This window comes from Accipiter gentilis, chromosome 5 (assembly GCF_929443795.1).
Source record: "Accipiter gentilis chromosome 5, bAccGen1.1, whole genome shotgun sequence".
Lineage (NCBI taxonomy): Eukaryota > Metazoa > Chordata > Aves > Accipitriformes > Accipitridae > Astur > Astur gentilis.
This window is the reverse complement of record NC_064884.1, coordinates 27,230,487-27,246,588: the sequence shown is the minus strand read 5'-3', so window position 1 is coordinate 27,246,588 and position 16,102 is coordinate 27,230,487. Positions and strand designations below refer to the sequence as shown.

At 46.1% G+C, this 16,102-nt stretch overlaps 1 long non-coding RNA gene across 1 annotated transcript; it reads left to right on the top strand.

The window, feature by feature from the left end:
• The first annotated feature begins 745 nt into the window (after positions 1-745).
• Positions 746-10,987, top strand: LOC126039034 (uncharacterized). The gene is made up of 4 exons (XR_007506168.1): positions 746-3,446; positions 3,535-3,594; positions 6,784-6,960; positions 10,690-10,987. It is a non-coding gene; the product is annotated as an uncharacterized LOC126039034 (long non-coding RNA).
• Positions 10,988-16,102: the final 5,115 nt, after the last annotated feature.

Genomic DNA, 16,102 nt, shown 5'->3' with positions numbered 1-16,102 from the left:
CGGCTCATGGCGGGGCCGCGGCGGCCGCGCTGCGCTGCGCCGCGCCCGCGGTGGGCGGCGGGGCCCTGCGGGGGGTGGGGGGGGAGGTGGGCCGGGACGGGGAGGGCGAAAGGCGTGTCCCGCTCGGCCGGCCGCCGCCGCCCCGCTTCTTCCCGGAGCAGGCGCGGGCGCTGGCGGCAGCGGGAAGCGGAGCGCGTTGGGGCGGGGGGGGCGCTGGGGCTGGGGCTGGGGCTGAGCCAGGCGGGGGGAGCGGGAGGGGCTTATCGGGAGAGGGAAAGCCCCGCTCCCGCCGGCACGGGGCGGGGGGCCGCCGCCGGAGCCGGGGGGCGGGATGGCGGCAGCGCCTCCCGGGAGGGGTCAGAGCGCGCCCCGCCGCCGGGGGCCGGAGCCGGAGCGGCAGCCGGAGCGGGAGCCTGCCCCCCCCCGCCGCCGGGGCGGGGCGGGCGGCCGCGCCGGGAAGCTGCCGCCGTGGGCCGTGCCGCGCCCCGGGGGTAGGGCGGCGGGGGCGGGGAGGGGGGGGACACACGGCGGGCGAGCGGGGGGGGCGGGCGGCGGCTCGGGGCCCGGCGGGTGCCGGGGGTCTCCGGGCGCGCTTCCCGCCGGAGCCCCGGCCCCGTGCGGTCGGGGCCGGGCTCCCCGCTCGGCATCCCGGGCGGTGTGGATGTCCAAACAGCTGGAAAATGTCACCTGAAGGTGCAGGAATAAAGGGCGGGGATCACAATAATGCGGTGTCGTGCTTGGGGGGCGGTTAAGGAGCAGAAAGCCTTGCAACGTTACAGCCCTGACTGGAGGTTTTTCGCCTCGTGTGGTTACCGGTAGGGGTAGCTCCGTGGGTGACAGAAAGCGGGGGTGAACCTTCAGGATACGAGCTGGATGAAGACTGTCAAACCGCTGTGTGCGCGCCCGGAGCAGAGCGGGAAGCCACCGCGCCTCCACAGAGACGTTGTGGAGGGGCAGCAGCCTCGGCTTCTGCGGGACTCCGGGCTCGGTGGGAGGCACTGCGGAAAATCGGTAACAAATATTCGCGGGATTCCTGTGCCCAGGGAGGCGAGATGCTGCCAGTCCCCTGCAAAACGGCAGCAGTCACGACATGCCTTTGCCTGGCCGGCGAGCAGCGGCTGCCCACCCCTAAGTGTCACCTGCTGGCGTGCTCACCTTGGCACCTACCGGTTTATCCAACTTGAGAATAAAAAATACAACCTGTCGCAAGAACAGCGCGCCAACTCCCAGGCTGAGCGGTTATTTTGAGCCTGGCAAGCTTTTCCTTGCACATAAATTAACTTTCTTTCCTTCTGACCCAGATCCTGCAGATTAGGTTTCCATGATTTCCTTACGGAAGAAGTACGCAGGCATGCAAGAATGCGCCTTCATAGAGCAGTTATGGTTAGTGGTCTGTGACCGATCCAGGCTGGGTGGACGAGAGTTTGCGTGAGCTGCCTGGGCTCTAGAGGTCAAGTCAAAGCGGATAGGTCAAAGCCTGTGACAAGAGAGGTCTGCCCGATGGGAAGGTGCCACATTTGGTAAGTTACAATTTATCCACAGTGAGTGGCCAAACCGCTGGCCTGGAACAGTACTCAAATTTCTTCGCGTTAGAAACTGGACGTACATCCTGGATCATCTTGTAGCTGTAGCTGGGGCCTTAGTTTTCCAAGAAAATTAGCTGCTGTATTTTCATATACTCTTGAAGCAGCTATCACAAGAAGTTTTGAGTCACATGGCCTAGTTTCTTTGCCTGCAGACATCAACATTTTGGAGAGATTTTAAAGCAGTTTGTTGTGTTGGTGGAAACCTTCTGAAATGATGTGCTTTCCAGCATCTTGCATTCCCGTAACTAAATGTCCTGCCTACCGTAGTTCGCAGCTTTGAAGCTTCTAAATTGCATTTCTGTCTAGAAAACAGAGGAACGGAGAAAGTGTGGCCAATTTCTGAGGCCACAAGTTTGGGCAAATCCTGATCCCTCCCATCTCAGTTGCAGAATTTCCATTTGTTTTGGCAAGAGCAGATTTCACCCCTAGTTCTTCGGGTTTCCAAGACCAAAAAAAAAAAAAAAAAAGGATCCCTTCCACTACCACACTCGCAGGCTCGTAAACATGCTTGCCTGCAGTAACAGGGGGTTAGACCCACAAGGAAATCTTTCCAAGTCTTCATGTTCCTATAAAACTGTAAAAACTCCATGGATGCAGAATAGGGGCCTGATTCTCATGTCCGGAGTAGGTGTGGAGTGTCGGGCTAAATGGTCGAGTTTGAACCAAGAAAGCAGCTCCCTACCATGCGTTGAAGGGGCTGGAGGAGTAACTGCTTAAATGCTGTGGCTGTGTGTAAGAGTGTAAGGTCTCAAACATCAGTTTTGCAAAATTTAAGCTCCTGGTTTTCAGGTCAAATCTTGGTGATGTCCGGTCAGCCTTTACGCTCTGCGAGGGTTGCGCTGTTTGTAGGTGAGACCTTCTCGGGGTGAAATTGTAGAAATAGGTGCGGACATCAAGTAATTCATGGCAGTTTCAGTAGTCGTGGAGATCTGCCGTAATGTTCTGGGGGTGAAAAAAAGTCTCCCACAAGTGTGGCAAGTACTTGCTGGCTCACAGAGAGGAGGTGTCTGCCTCTGGGGCTTTTTCTGGTTCAGGTCTAGTTAATGAAGTAGTGACGTGCCCTCTACAGGTACAAAGCACCGTTACTAAATGCATATCCAAATGAAAGGCCTCTTGTTAACATTGATGAGGGCAGATTTGTAGCTATGTGGCAAAACTTACTGAACCAAAGACCTATGTCAGTTAACAAAGAGCAGAAGGGTTGTGAGTAGCAGCAGGACTGAAGAGCAGTCCTAGGTAATCATAGCATGGTGAAATTTCCTCTCTGAAGTGGTATGATGTCTCTAAGCTGACTTGGTAAAGACAAACTGGGCTTCATTAATGGTATGTCTGCGGTCAGCAGCAAAAAAAACCCCTATGGCATCAGAAAGGGAGTAGCACAGATAGTGGCCTTCATCTAGGCGCTTCAGGGATTCCCACAGCTCTGAGCCAGCCATTAGCTGGGTTTGCGACCTAGGACAAGTTTTTGGCAGAGCAGTGAGTAGGAGTAGGAGTGTCGGGCAGGAGAAAGCTCAAGATACCTACTAGTTTTGGACAGAGAAACTCATCTCAACTGTCTTGATGCTACCGTGTATGCTGCCTAATTTCCCTTGCCTCGTCTGGCAGTGGAACTAGCCTGCCACAGACCCCCGGTACAGGCACTTTCCAGCTTAGACCCATGGTTGGTCGTGAGGTCGAGAGGATCCCTCTGCATGAGGGTGAGGGGTCTCCACCAGCCTCTCCACAAAGGCCCTCCCATTCCCCGTCCCATGGAAGTGAGGTGGCTCTGCTTGGGTCTGCAGGTCCTTACTGCACATCATCAGCCAAGACTTGTCCTGGAGATGCATCTTTCTGATGAGTGGGATTAGTCCACGCCAACTGGTACTGCAATTTCTCTCTCCACAGTCCAATCCTTTGCAGAAGCCTTGTTTTTCATAACTCAAAAATAAGCATCTCTTTTTCTTTCTAGGTATCGTGCACAGAGTCGTCGTGACCATTTCACTCTGAAATGAGTTATTTTAAAAGTTAGGTAAGTAGTTAGGTTATTCACACAAACCAGATTTCTGTTCCCACCTCGATCTTTTCCATTTACCATACTTTCTCAGGAACTCCTTTATCAGAATAGATATTATCTCCTTTAATAAACAAACAAGGAAGATTTTAGCAAAACAAGCCACCTTTCTCAGACTTTTATTCTTATTTTTTCTTATTTTTTGGTATTTTCCCTGTACAAAGGGTTAGCACTGGTGCCAGTAAGCTGACTTTAGCTTACTTGATTTGCAGATGTTCACAAATTGTTCAGTCTCACTAAATTTTGATTTAGAACATAAAAGACACCTCAACACCCAGCGGTAGTAGCCAAAACAGTGTCACATTTGTATACTTCAAAAGAGATGCACACGGAAAGGATCAAGAGACTTTGAGCAAGTGTACCGAGACTGTTTTCTACAGAGAAGAAAAATTCCCATAAGCAATATATTTTGGGTTTACAGGTATTGGCCAGTATTTCATTCTTGGTGTAATCTCCTTTGAGGTTAAAAAAAGAGCTGAAAGCATCCATAACAGAAATAAATGACTGCACCTAATCAGTATGATGGTATAGGAGCAAACAAGACTTTTCTCAATGGATACAGAGTAGACATTTGAAATCAGGGTCATACTCTGAAAAGAGACTGAATTGACAAATGGGAGTAGATAAAATAGTGCCATTTTACTGAAATTGCTGACAGAGAGCGAGCGCCATATTCCACTCCATGGCTGTCAAAAAGCATGAGAGAGAGCTAGTGGGAAGAGGTTGTGAATCATTTTGGGATCTTCCTGTCTGAAATATTTGATACAAATACCTTGTATTATAAACATTCTATTAAGGTACTTCTATGGAAGCATAGGATGAAAAAGAAAGAATTAGATGAAAACAGTTGAAAACTCACACTCAGACCTCTGCAGTTCTCCTGCACAACTTTAAAATGTTCATTCAAGTCCAATTTCAAGCTGATCAAATAGAACTACCCATAACCAAGAAATAAAAATAAAACATCCTTTGTGGGAGACAAAATAGAGTACTTTGACCAGTTTATTTTATTGCTAGTTATTACTGTCACCTCTCCAGATAACAGGTTGCTGCTCACCCAGCTACTTAAGATGACTAAAACTCACGTCTGGGCTCCAGTTAGTTATCTTTCAAAAATACCCTCTCAGAAGAGAGACGATTTCCTCGTCCTCTCCCTCTGCGGTCCCCATCTGTGGTTTCCACTGGTGCCGCAGAGGGCTTTCGCCTCCCATCCCCTGTTATTAAAGTCCCTAGGCAAGTGCCGGGGAACATCTGCACTGCAGCTCCCCTCTCCTCAATGGCTTTGGCTGAAACTCAGAAAGCAAGAGATGAAGTGACTTTGGTTCTTCACCCTACTCCCTCTAAGTAGTTTTGGTCCTACAAGTCACTTACAATTTTTCCTAAGTAGTGTTATATGAATCCTTCCAATTTTTAAGACAATAAAAGCTGGGTTTCCCGAAGCATCTTTCCCTGTCCTTAATGTGGAATAATGGCAAGCAGGCTGTTCTCGTTGCAGTTGGTCAATGAAGTTTGCCAGGGAAAAGTGGTTTAATCAGAAAATGTGAGCGCCTCAGCTCAGAAATGATTTGTGGCAACTGGCTGAACGCAGACTCTTGCAAAGCCCCAAGTATTTTTCAAGTCCTGGGAGCTTCGATTCCGGAGCAGCACATTCAAAGCTTTTGCAGCTACTGAGGGAAAATTGGTGGCATTTGTTACCTTCACTGCTGCTGTTCAGAAGTGGGTAGGTGATGAAGTTAAAGGGAATTACATCAATTTCACATAGTTATTGCTGAGATGACAGGCAGTGCATGGATTTTCCAAGGGAATATCATGCATCTGAAAAATATCCGTTTTGTGGGAAGTTGCAAAACACATAATTATCCACAACCTGGAAATTTTTCCAGTTCTCCATGAGTGTTTATTGCAAAGAAGTTGTTAGCATTTCTTCCAGGCGTTTCTTAACAAAAAAAAGGAAACACAACATGTAATCTGTGAGCTGTTACTCATTCTTTGAATAATGGATGCTATTTTTTGCAGAGGCCCCAAGCAACGCACTGGCAAGTTTTCTCAGCATCTGTAGGAAGGTGGTATAGCAACAGTTGTTGAAGGAGAAGGGATGGAGAAGCCTTCATATTGCTTTTGTGGTGTTTACTTTTGAAAAACTGGATTGAGTTTCCAAACATTCAGTGGGGAAGCATTTGTCATCCCTGGGATTTGTCTCCTGCATTGAGGGGAGCGACAGGCAGGGGATTGGTCTCCTGCTATCACTAACTATATGTAAACGCCTGGGTTTGGGGATTTATAATGAGATCTCAGGAGATCGGTTCTGCTATTACTAATTGCTATTACTCATTTGAATGGGAAGATTGGTTTAGACATCTGTGGTAGGGAAACTGCAAAGCACTGCAGAGCTGTACGTGAAATGAAGGGAAGTGTTGTTGTGTGCAGTCCCTTCTGCTCAAGTGAGTTTGAGTGCTAACAAGCAAAGGTGAGGGCCCTGACTCCAGCAAAACATGAGCGTGATGTTCACCTTGTGCTGAAACCTGTTCCCACCACCCTAGACCTTGTTTCCCAGTACTGGGACCAGGGCAGCGGCGGCCGCAGCAGAGGCACGGGGTTTCTCCAGGCTCCTGTGCACAGCCAGTGCAGCAGGCTTACCTGCCCCTTCCCAGTCACAAGGTAAAGCCCTGCATGGTGAAAACGGTCAGTTATTCCATATTCCATGTCTGAAGACATCGCCCATGTTTGTCATAATTGCATACGCCCTCCACTGTAAGCAGCAGGGCAGGCCGAGTTCAGCGGTTGCTGTTCTCCCACCATCCTCGCTCTTACAAACAGATGGGCCTCATGTACAAGCCGTGTCTCAGTTGCATTTAGCTAACAAAAGCAACAATCAAAATCACCACTGAGTCCACAAAGAATAATGAGGATTAGAGTCTCGTCCAGTGTGCTGAGAGGCTCATTTGCATTCCCTGATCTGGCTGTTCCCCATTTTTCCCGTTTGTGAAAGGACCACCCCTACATCTTTCTGTCCCCAAGACAAGAGAGCTAAAAAGCTTTCGTTGATGGAGGGGAGTGGAAGATCATGTTCATCACATCGCCTTTATACATAATTCTTACACATTATACACTTCTGCCACAATTACAATTTATTTTATGCCTCTCCAGAAAAATGCACCAGTCGTCTCCGTGGTCGCCCTGTTTACCATCTCCGGCTGTGGGAGCCGGTACCGGCCAGGTGCAAGGACAATAGCTGGCTATTCATTTCTCCACACCAGCTGTTCCCCTCAGCATGCACCGAGTCTGGGTCCTGCTGATGACAACCCTGTTATGGCTGCCGCTGCTGTGAGTTTAATTTTATTTTAAGAGCTAATCCAGACTGATCATTCTGAGAGCGTGCATAAGTATAGCAAGCGGTAAGTATGTTTTGCAGAAAGGCATATTCCAGGCTTTAAATCTGTTACAGAATAGGTTATAGGTCTGTGTGAGCTTTTGGGTGTTTTTTCCCCAGACTCACGGGAGGTGTGGACTGGTATGATTAGGTAACACCAGGTAGCAAATCGCTAAGCTGGTATCGGCCTCCACCAATTCTGTGTTCCAGCATATGGGTCAAATACACCTGATAAAAATGAGTGGATGCTGAAGAAGAGCCCACAGTACATCTCAGCCCTACAGAGACCTCAGGGCCAGCAGAGCCTGTTTCTTGCGTCTGCTTGTGAGCACAGGAGTCGGTCTGCGCCAGGCAGCTTAGAGGTCCTAGGACAACACTGCTGCTGGGTTTTTGCTACATGGACCCCCAAATGAGAGGAGAGGATGCTGCTATTAAGGAGTTCATAACCAATGGATGGCACAGGAGAGAAGAGAAAATTTGTTTACAAAATGTCATGAGGTCTTTGAAGCCCAGGTTGAGGATCCAGGCCCTAGTCATTTGCTTTCAGGAGCATGAAATCCATAGTTTCCCATTTTAAAAGCAAGTAAGACTATCTGGGTTTTCAGGGAAATTCTGGTTCTGGTTTCAAGTTCTGCTGTTCACCAAAACATTATCTGCAAGGTTTTTAAAAATTGCTTTGAACAAGATATTTGTAACAGAGGGGGGAGATATAAATTGCAGCTGTATGAAGACAATGCAAAAAATGAGAAATTAAACTCAGAGAATCTTTTCTTAGCCTCAATGATGTCATTCACGATCTCTTCCAACTAATTGTTTTAAAATTTATTTTTCAACTAATTGCTTTACTTCCAAATGTTTTTCATTAATATTAAATGGAGACAAAACTGACTGTCTTATAGCTATGGCAGTTACATTTAACTTGCATCAATGGAGATTTTCCTTCCCCCGTTTCTTCTCCCAGCTCAGTCTATTATATTATCAGTCAGAATTCCCCACCAAAGAATGTACTTCTGTCTCTAAGATTTCTGCTCGCTTCCCTCAGGCTGGGAGGAGGAATTTGCCAGTACTTTGACCTTTCTCTCTCTACTAATCTAACTTGAGTCAGTAGATGCCAAAGGTAGCCTAGTTATTTCATATTTTTCCAGTTTTATCTGCTGATAGTCTGTCATTCTTTGTGTAGACTCAGGTGTCTGCAGAATAGTACATTCTTTTCTTCGACAGGCCAACAAAATGAGACAAATGGGATGCTGTAAATACAGTAATAAAACCCCGGAATAAATGAAACTTTCAGAGAGGTCACTCAGAAATAGCTTTAATTCCAACAGACCTTGTATTAGTGACTCAAAATCATGTACATAGACAATTAAATCGGTAGTTCATGCTGAGATACAGAGATGGGGACGGCTGGGTATTTTTTATGAATATTGACTTTCCTTCCAGGAGATCTGCCTTCTCTTCCCAGCCATTCTACATGTTTACAGTGTGATGTTGAGCAAATCATCCTCTCTCTTTAGCTTTAAATTTCCCATTCATCAGAATAAGGACCATGATATGGCCGTCCTTTGTAAAACGCCTTGAAATCCATGGATGAAGTCAAGCCTTACACTGAAAAATCATCAGCTGTATGCATTTACAGAGCAACTTCTAAGAGCCTCAGAATGCTATCCTGAAATTATACAAAAATGCATGCATTAATTCAGGAGTATTCTAGTTAAAGTTGTCTGAAAAGGCCATATTCCTGGTTCATGGACAATTAGCCTTTTTTTTTTTTTTTAATTCAGTTTTGGCCCAAATCATACCAAAATCAGAAATGATTAATATTTCCTGCAAATGGGAAGTTCCAAGGGAAAACAAATAAGATAATCAGAAATACCAAGGAAGGGTGGCTTCCAAAAGAAATTACATTCCCAAGTGAATCCTGCATTATAGACAACAGGTGCCTCAGATGGAGGGGTAAGGAGGAAAAGAAAATTAGTCTTGCAGGATGCCTGAAGAGAACCAGACACACCTTGTGTATTTAAATTCCTGTTCCTCTTCTTTTTGTGTTTTAACCTTAACGCTTAGCCAAAATCCAAGGTTCTGTAGTCATTTTCTGTTAGAAAGAGAAATTAACAATAAGAGAGGTGGGTGTCTTTGACACAGCTCCACTCGTTTACAAATACTGTACAAAATCTTGCTTCCTTGAACAAGGCAGAGACCAGCAAGCTGGAGACAGTTTCTCAGAAGGGGGTCTGACGTGGCCAGCCACCAGTGCTCAGCCTAGCAAGACCCCAGGAGATTTTCCCAACACCATCTTCCCCATGCTTATTCATGCCGTAACTTACACTTGGCTTCACCTCCTCCCTCTCGGGTACACAGGTCCTCCGGGGCAGCTCGCGTGAAGGCACTGTCCAGGCAGCAAGTGTTGCACCATGAAGTCTCTCTCAAAGCCCCTGCTGCTGGGCACAGCATCGAATTAACAGAGTCCATCTCAGAAAATTTCAGAGAAAAGTTGAATAAAAGCTCTCAGGGCAATCTGAAAGCTCAAAAAGGAGAAGATAAGAGAACCCCCAATGTACTTTCTTCACTACCAAAAAATACCATTAATGTGAGGGCATTTATTACTCTGGGCCTGGCTGATGCTGTAAATGTCTGAGATGACAGATTGGTGATTTTCAGGAGCAGAGTCCATTAAGTAACAATTCAGTAAACTTCTGCCACAAGAAATAGTCAGGATGACATGGGCAGCATGGAGATGGGTGAAGGTGATAAATAACGCAAAGGTGGTACACAGATGCCAACAGCATCTCAGCTTGGCACAGCCATCACTGCCAGACTCAACCTCCTTGCCATTCCTGTCACAGGCTGAAAGGTCTGTCTTGCTGTAAGAAGTAGAAGTCTTTTCAACTCCCAAAGGAAAAGTGGATTGTGTTATCACAAACTCTCACACCAGTAAACGTGCATCAACTCAGTGTAAACGATAATAATGAAATTGTAGTGTATATGTAATCTCCAGCAGCCAAAAACCTGCTACCAGTCAGGAAGGAGGAACTAGAAAAAAAATTAAGAGCTCTTTTTCATTATCTAATTTGCAATCGTTCCTTGATTTCTCCAAGTGAGGCTGTGGGCTCTGGAATAGATCATTAAGTTTCCTTCCCTCTTTTCTGTAGTATAGACCTCTGCACTATAGAAAAGAGAAGCTGGCATTGGAACCTGCAGGGATACCATGAGCTCTAGCAATTCTAGTGAATCTATGGAGATTTTATGGATGATAGCCCCAGGCACATGATCAAAAGGGCTGAGTTTTTTTACTAAGTTCCCTCATCTCTAATGAGCAAGAGTACTTCTGTCAGGTATTGAGTTTAGATTTAGATTGCAGTGTTGTTCACCACTCTGTTACAAAAGTCAAATAGATTTAATGTCCAGACATGTAAATCCTCTGCAGTGAAACAGGATTAAAAATTAAGTTAGAGAATGAAGACCAGTTAATGGGAGTGTACGCATGAATGGCCTGTAGGGTTTCCTCATTAACTGCTGTGCTGATTTATATTGTTGTCATTGCAATCTTTTTGTATAATGTTTCATTATATTTAAAGAATATTGTTACAATTAGATTGAAATTTGTCTTCATGGGAGGCATTGCCCTCACTGACGGACAAGTATGATATTCCCGGGCAACCTGTAATGCAATTTGCCACCTACAGCTGCCAGCTGATGTCCACCAGGTCTTCATCACCATGCACGGATCTTCATCACCATGCACCGGGCCAGCCCAGAATCTGGGGAATGGATAACAAGGTGATTTCAAAACACCTACATCTACACTAAGCCTTCATGTAAAATACAACCAACCACCTTTGCGGGGGACTGAAGAAGGAAAAATCCAGGCACCTCCTTCCCTGGTTCAGGAAGGGTTGAAAGCAGCTCCTTCTTCTGGGGTTCATGCTCACACCGCTGAGAGCAGCCCGAAGACCGCCTGCCCAGGGGGACGCATGCATGCACTGCAAGTAATCACACTCTGTACATCAGACTGTAAAAACAAAGACCAATAATCATCATTTCACCTTGTCAAGTAAGTAAATACTACTACCCTCATCTTACAGGAAAACTGAGTCATCAAGCTATCACGGAAAGAGCTGGGGCCCGTGCCAGGACCAGGAAACAGGTATCCAAACTCTCCAGTTTGCTTTCACCCTGCTTTTCTCAGGCAACAAAACTGATTTCGCGCAGAGTCAGACTCGAGCTGGCTCCTCTGGAACAGGGGAAGGCAGCAGCCAACCTGTTCTGATGGCCCATGGACCATCATGGGCAGTAGGACCCTGCTCTTTCCCAGGAGGACGTTGCCCTTCCTAACTTTTGGCTTCTCCTAACTTGTTCTTTGTTTGTTGAGAGGAACTGGTCTCAAGAAGCCCCATGCAGTAGTTCTAGGGGCTTCTGGTTGCTTCTATAGTAGCAGACACAAAAAATAACAGTGACAAGCTTTGAAAACCAGCTAATGTTTAATTTCCATTCCATTTTCAACATTTTGTATGTGTGCGTACAAACACAGGTGCAGATTAAAAGCTTCTCATTAAAACATTAAACCAATAGCCTGGGTTTTCCTTAAACTCCGAGGCATCACGGTAGATGCTTCACAGGTCCCAGAGCTTACTCTTTTCTTTACAAAGTCAGACCAATACAAACTTCTTGCTCCTGTTGTTATAACTCCTGTTGTTATAACTAAGTTATAACAATAACTGTAGTCTAATCCTATAGACTCACACCTTGTAGGCCCATGAGGCTGCCTGTCTTGAAATAAGCATGCAGGTATTGTTCAGCCTGCAGCCCTCTCCTCTCACAACAGAACAAAGAAAGAAGATATAATAAATAAATAAATAAAAAAATCCCCAACATAAAACTTAGCAGAGAAAATAAAAATGCTTGGCCAAACCTAGCTCTCTTGGGGAGTTGACAGTTGATTTACCCTACTAAGCCATCAGTAATTCTCTGTGCTACAAAGGAACTATGTGGTTCAGCTTGTTCACTCTCGACGTTGGTGCTGGAATCCCCTAGCCACATACTCAGGAATGGACCCTTTTATCAAAAAGCTTTGCTCTTTGCACCACAAGTGTTCTATGTAGCTGATATTGCCCTTCCATTATACCCTTGGATGGGATTGACTGAAGTGATGTGGCAGCAATGTGCTGACAGCAGAATTTAGCCCCAGTTAGATGGGATAAGGCAAACACACAGATTTTGGCACTTACTTACATTCAGGAGGGCTAATATCAAGGAGTAGTGTTGGGAAGTGGCTTGCTGAAAAAGGACATGGGCCTGTGGAAAAGTTGTGCGAGCAGAGTTCTGTGTGAAAGAATGTCAGTTTGAGCAACAAGACTAGACCTTGGCCGAAAATAGCTGGCTTTACTGATATTGGGAGAAAAACAACAGCTGGTCTCGCTGTTATCAGGAGAAAGACAGGGACGGTGTGACCTTGGCATAACTTCATAAGTAACTTTTGAAGAAGTTCCCATGAGAAAGTTATGGAACACGCATAGCTGCAAATCACAAGTGGGTGTGTTTTAGTAATGAATAAACATTAGCAATGTACCAATCATATTAGGACTAGTAGGCATAATTATCGCAAACTGTATAAATATGAGCTAGCTGCGCAAATAAAGTTGAATCAATTCTATCACTCATATTGGGTCGATTTATGTGCATACCTCCGCCGCTCCAACAGAGTAGGTCTCTGTGGACATTACTAGCTCAGTGGCAAAACCCTGCTGATCCAAATTCAAGAGACCAGTCTCAAGGAGGACATTGTATTAGGATGCTGGGAGAAAAGGAAAGAATTGTTCAAAGGCTGAAGTCACTGGCCCAGCATCAGGAATTAGAGCTCACCATAGTTCTGAGGTTACATATACCAGTGGGGACTCCAGCTGTACAGGTAAACAAAAGTGCAGTAGAGCAAAAGGAGTATGAGGAAGAGACAAGGATTTGAACTTGGCTGGAGGAGTCCATCTCCAGACAGGCGCAGCCTGAGTGAAGGTGGTGTTTATGTGCGCAAGGGTAGACGGGACAGATTTTGTGCTTGCAGCTGGCTAGGGAAGGCAATAAGCTCTGCCCTTTTCTTTCCAGAAAGTAAAAAGATAGCCTGTCCTGCACTTTAAAAAAAAAAAAGAAAAACAGGAAAATTTCCACACTGGACTGTTCTTACTCCACCTGTGCAAATACCTTTGTATCCACTGGCAACAAATCTGGAAGGTCCTTCTGCTTCCAACCAACACACCAAGACTCACTGATCCAACCTCACATGCTCTTACTCTATGTCCCGTCATTTTACCAGATCATAGAAAGGGAAGAGGAGGAAGAAATCCAGCGGACTTACTCTAATCCCTGAATGCAGCTTTGGATCTGCTTTATACGGTCTCAGAGCCACCCCCTTGTCTATATAAACAATACCCCATGCTGAACAGGCGATTCTGTACAGCCTGTTCTGTACAGGAGAAGAAAAAGGAGAGAAGAAAGAGTAGTGAGAAACAGAGACAGTATATAGTTGAGGGAAGCATAATATAATAGTGGCAGAGTTTTGCATTTTATGCCAAAAAATTCCCACCAGTTTTTTTGGCTTTTTTACTAGAACTTGCTGAAGTTAAGAGACAGAGAGTAATTTTACGGACTCTGACACGTTTAGCCAAGTGATAGAGCAAAAAGCTTGGGAAATACCTTTCACATTCAAATGTACAAAATAATACATCTTGTGGTTTGTATCAGCCTGGCCTTCTACATGCCTAGGATTTAAATGTAAATCTTTGCCAAACATAAGGAGTTTATAAGGATGTTAATCACATAGCCCTTTTTACAGTGTGCAAAGTGATTTGAAATCATTGGGGAGCATTTATACCTTACGGGGAGCGTTCCAGGTTAGAAGACTGCAGTTTGCAGCACTGCTAAGCCATATAAATCACTTCAGCTGTAGTGGAATGTGGTGATTTGAAACCATTGGGTTTGGAAATGGAAAAAAGACCTGATCTTGAAATATTCGAACTGCTTTGAATATGCTGAGTCCAATCCTACAGCCCTGATTAAGACATCTTCAACAAACATCAAAGTATAAGCTGCAAGATCAAATACTTTCTTCTGGAAAAATTACAGTAAAACTTACCCTTTCTAGCCCTGCCTATATTTAGAAACACTGGGCCTAACTGTACAGCAGTTTGCACTTGGTGTAATCACCTGCTGTAGTGCAAACTTAGTACAAACACCTCTTCTGATCTAGTAATAATTGTACATGGTTTTGCCATCGTTGTGAGGTGCAAAGCTATGATGAATGCATGCTTTGTTCAGCAAGGAGAAAGAAGTTGGAGAGACAATTTCCTTGCTTCCACGAGCTTGCCAGGCTATAATAGGCATTATAGTGGGGGGGTCTGGTACAGGCCACCCAACCAGGAAGACCGAGAAGATGAGACCCTCTATAGACAGATAGGAGCAGCCTCACGTTCACAAGCCCTGGTCCTCATGGGAGACTTCAACCACCCCAATATCTGTTGGAGGGACAACATGGCAGGGCATAAGCAATCCAGGAGGTTCCAGGAATGTGTTGTTGATAACTTTCTTCTCCAAGTGATAGAGGAGCCAACGAGGAGAGGTGCTATGCTGGACCTTGTTCTCACCAACATGGAAGAGCTGGTAGGGAATGTGAAGCTCAAGGGCAGCCTTGGCTGCAGTGACCATGAAATGGTGGAGTTCAAGATCCTTAGGGCAGTGAGGAGGGCACACAGCAAGCTCATTACCCTGGACTTCAGGAGAATAGACTTTTGCCTCTTCAGGGATCTGCTTGGTAGAGTACCATGGGATACAGCCCTGGAGGGAAGATGGGCCCAAGAAAGCTGGTTAATATTCAAGGATCACCTCCTCCAAGCTCAGGAGTCTTGCATCTCAACAGAGGAAGTCAGGCAAAACCACCAGAAGGCCTGCATGGATGAACAAGGAGCTCCTGGACAAACTCAAACACAAAAAGAAAGCCTGTAGAAGGTGGAGGCAAGGACAGGTAGCCTGGGAGGAATACAGAGAAATTGTCCGAGCAGCCAGGGATCAGGCTAGGAAAGCTAAAGCCCTAATAGAATTAAATCTGATCAGGGACGTCAAGGGCAACAAGAAAAGCTTCTACATGTATGTCGATGATAAAAGGAAGACTAGGAAAATGTGGGCCCTCTCCAGAAGGAAATGGGAGACCTGGTTACCTGGGACATGGAGAAGGCTGAGGTACTCAATGACTTTTTTGCATGAGTCTTCACCAACAAGTGCTCCAGACACACCACCCAAGTCGCAGAAGGCAAAGGCAGAGACTGGGAGAATGAAGAACCACCCACTGTAGGAGAAGAGCAGGTTTGAGACCATCTAAGGAACCTGAAGGTGCACAAGCCCATGGGACCTGGTGAGATGCATCCGTTGGTCCTGAGGGAACTGGCAGACAAAGTGGCTAAGCCACTATGCATCATATTTGAGATGTCGTGGCAGTTCAGGGAAGTGCCCACTGACTGGAAAAGGGGAAACATAACCCCTTTTTTTTAAAAAGGGAAAAAAGGAAGACCAGGGGAACTACAGGCCAGTCAGTCTCACCTCTGTGCCTGGCAAGGTCATAGAGCAGATCCTCCTGGAAATGATACTAAGGCATATGGAAAATAAGGAGGTGACTGGTGACAGCCAACCTGGCTTCACTAAGGACAAATCGTGCCTGACAAACTTGGTGGCCTTCTGTGACGGGGTTACAGCATTGGTGGATAAGGGAAGAGCAATGGACATCATCTACCTGGACTTGCACAAAGCATTTGATGCTGTCCAGCATGACATCCTTGTCTCTAAATTGGAGAGACATGGATTTGATGGATGGACCACTGGGTGGATAAGGAAGTGGCTGAATGGTCACACTCAAAGAGTTGCTGTAAACAGCTCGATGACCAAGTAGAGACCAGTGACGAGTGGCATTCCTCAGGGGTTGGTATTGGGACTGGTGCTGTTTAACATCTTTGTCGGTGACATGGACAGTTGGACTGACCGCACCCTCAGCAAGTTTGCCGATGACACCAAGCTGTGTGGTGCGGTCAACACACTGGAGGGATGGCATGACATCCAGAG